At 40.9% G+C, this 9,383-nt stretch overlaps 1 long non-coding RNA gene across 1 annotated transcript; it reads left to right on the top strand.

Annotated features, from left to right (window-relative positions):
• The first annotated feature begins 1,788 nt into the window (after positions 1-1,788).
• Positions 1,789-4,062, top strand: LOC127496768 (uncharacterized). The gene is made up of 3 exons (XR_007925362.1): positions 1,789-2,002; positions 2,468-2,527; positions 3,582-4,062. It is a non-coding gene; the product is annotated as an uncharacterized LOC127496768 (long non-coding RNA).
• Positions 4,063-9,383: the final 5,321 nt, after the last annotated feature.

The following is a 9,383-nucleotide window of genomic DNA, read 5'->3' as shown; positions in this document are numbered from 1 at the left end:
AAGGCACTGCACATTAATTCATTAACTGCTAAACCTTATAAGAACGAAGCACTGCTGTGTCCTCAGACTGTCATTGTGTTGTACAGATAATGGCGCCTTCACCTGTGAGGATGACTGGAGCTGTGAATGCACTGCAGTCTTTTCTACCCGAACTAATGATGCGTTTAGTCCCGCATGACGGAAAGTAAACTAAGCTCTCTTGTTTGCAAGTTGCGCTCGCTGTGTGCCTGTCTATAGTTGTTAGTGCTGATTGCAAGGGGATTGTGGGATTTTTGCCCCCCTTGATTTAAAAAAAATCTAAATGTTATTGAGTGTTTTTAGACTGACATTTTGCTAACAGTGAGAGCCCGCTGTGCACCGCAGAGCCTTCTTAGTCCCGCTTAACCAGGCTTTTGACAAACCTGCTGTTATTTGGCTAACCTTTACAAAAACCTCAGTTACGCTTTATTTCAATAGTCCACTTTCTACTGACTGTATGTAACTGTGCAACTACATGTCATCTAACTCTCATTAGTGTATCAGTACTGTTAGGTTAGTAGAATGATTAAAGTGGACTAAAGAAATAGTGTTAGTAAAAAAAATCTGATTGTACCATGGTACAGTGATGGTAATACTATGGTACACCAATGTATTTGCATGGGACTCCATGGTAATTGCAAAAATACCACGGTAGTACCTGAGTAACTTTTATATAGAATTACTGATGATTTAATAATTATATATTTCAGTAGCCTATGCTATTGATGTTTCGCGATTGTTTATCATTTTCAGTTCAGGTTGTGTGCAACTAACTTCCATATTCTATAAAACGGGATGCATCGCTTCCAATTTAGTTCAGGTCTTTCAACGCTGACTTTTTCATGACCAATTCATACGTATTTTACAATGTGGCTAATATTTGCACAACGATGAATTCATACGATTTGTCTAAACCTCAGTGACGGGTAGGTTTAGGGGCGGGGTTAGGCATCATTAATACAAATTAATTCGAATTTGGCAACTTGTAAAATACGTACGATTTAGCAAAAAATTCTTACGAATTAGCAACCTCGTAAAATACGCATGAATTGCCATAAAATCGGGTTGGGTCTTTTGTATGTGTTTCGTTAAAATCATTATTTTTTTTTTCCCTATTGTGATGTAGCGAAGTGGCTTTTGGAACAAGAACAAATGTAGGGCGGGGCTTAATCATTGATTGGATGGTTGTGGTTTGCTATTGGTGGATCTCATGTGAGTGACAGGTTGCCCCGCCCTCGTCATCAGAGAAGAGATGTCGCTGCAAGAGGGAGGAGAAGATATTCTGATTCATGATTACCAGGAAAAAAGTGATGTGCACGGATAAATCATTTATAATAAACACTGCAATATTCCATTTGATTTCATGGTGACTTTAAATATAGAGCTGTTTAACTCAAGATGCCAAGATGTCCATGTTGATGTCTAAAAGTCTCTTCTTCTCACTAATATTCAGGTTTTAAAATGTAATAAAATGCCAACGATAATAATAATTAGCTGTAGTCAGCTGATTACCTTAAAAGTCCATAAATATCTCCGTCAGTTCATACTGCTGTTAACACTTTCTCCAACAAGCGGATGTGATGAGACCTGTTTTCCAGTTTGTTTCGCTTGACATTCGACGTAAATGGGAATGTTTTGCTCTTGACTAGTTTCTGTTTGGTCGATCAAAAGCATCTCTTCTATTAATATCTCTGGATTCACAGCAGCTACAGTGATTCAATCAGACTCCAGCTGACCCTGTGCACACAACATCTGGACACACACACACACACACACACACACACACACACACACACACACACACAAAATATTTTTATACTGTACAAACTGTATATTCCTATCCCCTAAACCTACCCATTTAGGAAAACTTTCTGTATTTTTACATTTTCATTATATGCAATGCAGTGCAGCTCAGCAACAAGTTTCATGCTTCATCAATTCAGATGTGTTTGACACCGCCTGGCCCTTGTCTCATTGTAATCTTGTAAGTGAACCCTTGCACGTATTTGCTATTGATTTGTAATCTATAAAACAAACTGTGTGTGTGTTTCTAAGGCAATTGTAAAGAGTACGATTGTTTTTTGAAAGAAGTCTCTTCTGCTCACTAAATACAGTAAAAATTGTGAAATATTATTTCAATGTAAATCAGCTGTTTTCTATGTGAATATATAGTAAAGTGTAATTTATTCCTGTGATCAAAGCTGAATTCTCAGCATCATTACTCCAGTCTTCAGTGTCACATGATCCTTCAGAAATCATTCTGATATGATGATTTGCTGCTGAGACAAATTGAGTTTTGAAAGTGCAGAGCATTTTTGAATGCAAATTAATAACATTTTTTGGTATTTGTTGTCTTTATCTGTCGTTACTATGATATTATACGTTAGTTCATGTGATTGTGGATGCATTTCATGTTCATTTTTCTCTCTTCTTTCGCATATACTGACAGACGCAGGAAGCTGTTAGTTCCTCTGCAGCGAATGGAGAGCGAAAGATGCGCATCAGCTGTGTAACTAATGCTTTATTTTATATTTTAATTCTTGGGCTGAATTGTGGGAAGTGTAGTTTCTCAAAGAAGAGTTTTCCATATGGCAGGGGTTTGTGAGTTAATAAAAAGCAATTAATTAAATAATAATGTAAAATGAAACATAAAAATAATGAAAATAATAGTACACTCTAAAAAATGCTGGGTTAAAAACAACCCAAGTTGGGTTAAAAATGGACAAACCCAGTGATTGGGTTAAATGTTTGCTGGGTAGTTTTATTTAACTCAACTATTGTTTAAAAATTACTGTACTGCTTGCTTAAAATGAACCCAAAATAGATGGAAATAGAAAATAACATTTATTAATGTTTAATAAATGAACATTTATGAATAAGTTTACTGAATAATAATTAAACGATAAGCAATTTTCAAATTGCTTATTAATAAATGTTCACCTTTTGATTGTTATTGTTGCCTCTAGTAATTATGTGTCTGATTTTTAATTTCCAACATATTTTGGGTTCATTTTAAGCCAGACATATAGTCATTTTTAAACAATAGTTGAGTTAAATAAAACTGCCCAGCAAACATTTAACCCAACCGCTGGGTTTGTCCATTTTTAACCCAACTTGGGTTGTTTAGCCCAGCATTTTTCAGAGTGCATGATATCAAAGTACCATAGTTTTACCTTTATTACACCATGGGACTGTTACAGTACTTTGTGTCATATACCATGGTACTGACATGTATTTAGAAAGCCTTCCAATAAATACTACTATGGTAAATGTCCTGACAAACCATGGTACAATACCATATCTCAAAGCACCATGGTATCATGTAAAAGCAACTTGGTACAGTGATAGTATAAATATGAAATACAGATAGATGCACTGAAATTCTTGTACCGCAGTAGTATAAGTGTACCATCTGATATCATCGCAGTATCACAGTCATTTCAAAGAAATGGTACAATCATACTAGTGTCCCAGGAACAGTAATACCGTGGTATTTTGTCGCACTGATGACTTTCCCACAGCTCTTTTCTGTGAGTTTCATCATTCTCTCCTCATTCTAACAGAATAACAGCAGGCCTCTCCGCTGAGCCGTGATGGAGCAGAGGCCGTGACCGCCGGCTTCTTCTCAAATATGTGGCGGCACAATCGTATTACTCATCTCCATGGAGACCCTCGCAGGTCCCTTTACCACACAGCGCGGAGCAGCAGGATGCCCCACCGGCGGGACTGGGGCGCGCGGGGAACAAGGCAGGCGGATTAGATTTTACTCTTTCTCTCTTTCACCTGTTTTCTCCACACTGTATCAGAGCCGAGCGAAGACCGCCAGCATCAGACGTGCATTCAGCAGGTATACAGCAGCGGCGCTGGTGCCATAGCAACACTGTCAATTCATTCAGTCGACCGGCCTTGAACTCTGCAATTACTGCTGCTGCACGAGCAGATGTTCCTGCTGAGATTGAACACGGTATGAGTGACAAAATGCAGGGCTGGAGAGTCACTGGGTGTTAAAGCAAATGTGCCACTTAAACGGCCTCTTTTACACGACACTTACTTAAGACTAAAGCCAGTGATTGACTGGATCCGTGGATACAATATCACTGAGATTCCCAAACACTGCTGAGCTAAAACTGATATTTTACATTCATATTTCAATAATTAAATGAAAAATGTGCATGTTCATGACAGGGTTATTATTAACTAAAACCATAAAAACATATTCATCACTTGAAATAAAATAAAATAAAATATTAAAAAAAACTTATTTTATTTCAACTAATTTATATAATATATATATAAAATGTATTTAAAAATAAAATGACTAAAATGAAAATATAAAATATAACAATAATATCTAATTCAAAACAAACAAAAATTACAATAGTATATCAATGATACTAAAATTACACTGGTTCATGGTAAATGGACATGCAAGCAAATAAAATAAAATATTATTATATTATATACATGCAAGTAAAAAACAATATTATTTTATTATTATATACATGCAATTAAACAAAATATTGTTAAATTATTATACACTAAAAAAATGCTGGGTTAAAAACAACCCAAGTTGGGTTGAAAATGGACAAACCCAGTGGTTGGGATGTTTTATCCCAGCGATTGGGTTGTTTAATCCAGGGAATGGGTTGTTTTATCCCAGCGATTGGGTTGTTTTGTCCCAGCGATTGGGTTGTTTTGTCCCAGCGATTGGGTTGTTTAACCCAGGGAATGGGTTGTTTTAACCCAGCGATTGGGTTGTTTTATCCCGGCGATTGGGTTGTTTTATCCCGGCGATTGGGTTGTTTAACCCAGGGAATGGGTTGTTTTAACCCAGCGATTGGGTTGTTTTATCCCGGCGATTGGGTTGTTTAACCCAGGGAATGGGTTGTTTTAACCCGGCGATTGGGTTGTTTTATCCCGGCGATTGGGTTGTTTTGTCCCGGCGATTGGGTTGTTTAACCCAGGGAATGGGTTGTTTTATCCCGGCGATTGGGTTGTTTTGTCCCAGCGATTGGGTTGTTTAACCCAGGGAATGGGTTGTTTTAACCCAGAGATTGGGTTGTTTTATCCCAGCGAATGGGTTGTTTTAATTGGGTTGTTTTAACCCAGCGATTGGGTTGTTTTAACCCAGCGATTGGGTTGTTTTATCCCGGCAATTGGGTTGTTTTGTCCCAGCGATTGGGTTGTTTAACCCAGGGAATGGGTTGTTTTAACCCAGAGATTGGGTTGTTTTAACCCAGGGAATGGGTTGTTTTAATCCAGGGAATGGGTTGTTTTAACCCAGCGATTGGGTTGTTTAACCCAGCGATTGGGTTGTTTAACCCAGGGAATGGGTTGTTTTATCCCGGCGATTGGGTTGTTTTGTCCCAGCGATTGGGTTGTTTAACCCAGGGAATGGGTTGTTTTAACCCAGAGATTGGGTTGTTTTATCCAGCGAATGGGTTGTTTTAATTGGGTTGTTTTAACCCAGCGATTGGGTTGTTTTAACCCAGCGATTGGGTTGTTTTATCCCGGCAATTGGGTTGTTTTGTCCCAGCGATTGGGTTGTTTAACCCAGGGAATGGGTTGTTTTAACCCAGAGATTGGGTTGTTTTAACCCAGAGATTGGGTTGTTTTAACCCAGGGAATGGGTTGTTTTAATCCAGGGAATGGGTTGTTTTAACCCAGCGATTGGGTTGTTTAACCCAGCGATTGGGTTGTTTAACCCAGGGAATGGGTTGTTTTAACCCAGCGATTGGGTTGTTTTATCCCGGCGATTGGGTTGTTTTGTCCCAGTGATTGGGTTGTTTAACCCAGGGAATGGGTTGTTTTAACCCAGGGAATGGGTTGTTTTAATCCAGGGAATGGGTTGTTTTAACCCAGCGATTGGGTTGTTTTATCCCGGCAATTGGGTTGTTTTATCCCGGCAATTGGGTTGTTTTGTCCCAGCGATTGTGTTGTTTAACCCAGGGAATGGGTTGTTTTAACCCAGAGATTGGGTTGTTTTAACCCAGGGAATGGGTTGTTTTAATCCAGGGAATGGGTTGTTTTAACCCAGCGATTGGGTTGTTTAACCCAGCGATTGGGTTGTTTAACCCAGGGAATGGGTTGTTTTAACCCAGCGATTGGGTTGTTTTATCCCGGCGATTGGGTTGTTTTGTCCCAGTGATTGGGTTGTTTAACCCAGGGAATGGGTTGTTTTATCCCGGCGATTGGGTTGTTTTGTCCCAGCGATTGGGTTGTTTAACCCAGGGAATGGGTTGTTTTAACCCAGAGATTGGGTTGTTTTATCCCAGCGAATGGGTTGTTTCAATTGGGTTGTTTTAACCCAGCGATTGGGTTGTTTTATCCCGGCGATTGGGTTGTTTTGTCCCAGCGATTGGGTTGTTTAACCCAGGGAATGGGTTGTTTTATCCCAGGGAATGGGTTGTTTTATCCCAGGGAATGGGTTGTTTTAACCCAGAGATTGGGTTGTTTTAACCCAGGGAATGGGTTGTTTTATCCCAGGGAATGGATTGTTTTAATCCAGGGAATGGGTTGTTTTAACCCAGCGATTGGGTTGTTTTAATTGGGTTGTTTTAACCCAGCGATTGGGTTGTTTTAACTGGGTTGTTTTAACCCAGCGATTGGTTTGTTTAACCCAGGGAATGGGTTGTTTTAATTGGGTTGTTTTAACCCAGTGATTGGGTTGTTTTATCCCGGTGATTGGGTTGTTTAACCCAGGGAATGGGTTGTTTTAATCCAGCGATTGGTTTGTTTATCCCAGCGATTGGGTTGTTTTTAACCCAGTGATTGGGTTTAATGTTTGACCCAACCTTCTGGGTAGTTTTATTTAACTCAACTATTGTTTAAAAATTACTGTATTGTTGCTTAAAATGAACCCAAAGTATGTTGGAAATTAACATTTATTAATATGTTTGATGAATAATAATCAAACAATAAACATTTATTAAATTGCTTATTAATAAATGTTCACCTTTTGATTATTATTGTTGCCTGTAGTAATTATGTGTCTGATTTTTAATTTTGGGTTCATTTGAAGTCAGCCATTTAGTAATTTTGAGTTAAATAAAACTACCCAGCAAACATTTAACCCAATCACTGGGTTTGGGTTGTTTTAACCCAGCATTTTTTAGAGAGTAGTGCTCTTGGAAAACATGCATGTTATGTATAAAAGTATTATAGTATTATAGTATAGCATGCATCATGGTATGCCCACAGTACTTTGGCTAAGGCATGTATTCGTGTTACTTTCAGCTCAGACGGTGGTCCAGACGGATTCCTCGTGTTTTTCCCAGTACAAGTAAGAAAAGGATGGTTATTGGCTTCTTTGTGCTTTCGCACCCTCTTGGCAGTCTCGCTCTGAATGCTCTGCCCAAGGGTACAAAAGCTCTGTCCACTATCTGGGGATTGAATTGGCATTCTGCCACTCGCCCCGTCTCCACCTGGGAGCTCCGCACCGAATCCTGTAGCTTCTGCGTAAAATTGATTGAATATATTGTGATTCATTTCGCCCACCAAAATTACCGGCTGGCTCCCTTGTTTCCATAATTAATATGCAGCACAGGTTTAATCTGATGTTATTATTTATCTTGAAGCTCCTTCAGTAAAATTATTAGCCCACTGATTTACTTCATGCCACGGTATAGATCATTCGATTACACCTGTTATTTTCACATCCATCCTGCCATGCGGAACACAACAGTGTTGAACGTTGTAATGCAGCTCGTATATAATGTCCTGCTAACAGACGCTTTCATTGCAAGCATTGAGAAAGAGTTCAGATGAGAAAATGGGAACACTTTATCTCTTTAGTCCACTTTAGATGTTCTACTAACTATAAGTAACTACATGTTAGAGTATTAGTAGACTTAATATCTGCTAACACTTTATTTTGATGCTCCCCAACAGACATTCTACTGACTATAAGTAATAAATGGTTTTCCATAAGCCGTGTTTAACACCAAATGGAGCTGAACATGAATTTCCTTTGGACTAAAACGTCCAAACTGTCTTTGGCACTGGTATGAGGCATCAGTAAAGTTCAAATGTGCTCCTGCGGTCTATATTCACAGTGCAGACAGACCATTAGGCAGACAGATGCTCACATTGAGTCACTCTCTGAAGCAACAGCTTTGCTTCTGGACTGCAGCTCTGTCACAGTGGTTGCACACAGGTAAATTACAGTAGTCCGGCTGATACCTCGTTAATGCCAGCAGCTCAGGGGAGCGTAGTGCCCGGCTCTTAATTACCTTGCTTTAAGTATGCATTTCACCTGCCCCTAGACACAAAAGCACAGCTGCAATCCAATGACAGTCCGTTTGTATTAGGGATTGTAAGGAATGGAATGATTCTGATTCTGATTTAGATTTCACTTAATTATTGGTTTTGTACTTAAAGAAGCAAAGACATATAAAGAGGACGCATTCATCCGTCCATCTATCATCCATCCGTCTGTCCGTCCGTCCGTCCATCCAACTATCCCTCCGCCCACCCGTCCATCCACCCCTCCGTCCGTCCATCCAACTATCCCTCCACCAACCCGTCCATCCAACTATCCCTCCACCCATCCATCCATCCATCCAACTATCCCTCTACCCACCCGTCCATCCATCCACCATCCATCCATCCATCCATTCATCCATCCGTCTGTCCGTCCGTCCGTCCATCCAACTATCCCTCCGCCCACCCGTCCATCCACCCCTCCGTCCGTCCATCCAACTATCCCTCCACCAACCCGTCCATCCAACTATCCCTCCACCCATCCATCCATCCATCCAACTATCCCTCTACCCACCCGTCCATCCATCCACCATCCATCCATCCATCCACCATCCATCCATCCATCCATTCATCCATCCATCCATCCATCCAACTATCCCTCTACCCACCCGTCCATCCATCCATCCATCCATCCATCCATCCATCCATCCATCCCTCCACCCGTCAACCATCCCTCCACTCATCCGTCCGTCCATCTGTTCCTCGAACATCCATCCATCCACTCACCCATCCATCCACTCACCCATCCATCCATCCCCTACACCCATCTGTCCATCCATCAGTCCATCCATCCGTCCATCCATCCCTCCACCCGTCCGTCTGTCCGTCCGTCCGTCCATCCAACTATCCCTCCGCCCACCCGTCCATCCACCCCTCCGTCCGTCCATCCAACTATCCCTCCACCAACCCGTCCATCCAACTATCCCTCCACCAACCCGTCCATCCAACTATCCCTCCACCCATCCATCCATCCAACTATCCCTCTACCCACCCCACCATCCATCCACCATCCATCCATCCATCCATCCATCCATCCATCCATCCATCCATCCATCCAACTATCCCTCTACCCACCCGTCCATCCATCCATCCATCCATCCCTC

Source organism: Ctenopharyngodon idella, chromosome 16 (assembly GCF_019924925.1).
Source record: "Ctenopharyngodon idella isolate HZGC_01 chromosome 16, HZGC01, whole genome shotgun sequence".
NCBI lineage: Eukaryota > Metazoa > Chordata > Actinopteri > Cypriniformes > Xenocyprididae > Ctenopharyngodon > Ctenopharyngodon idella.
This window is presented reverse-complemented; position numbering and strand designations above follow the sequence as displayed.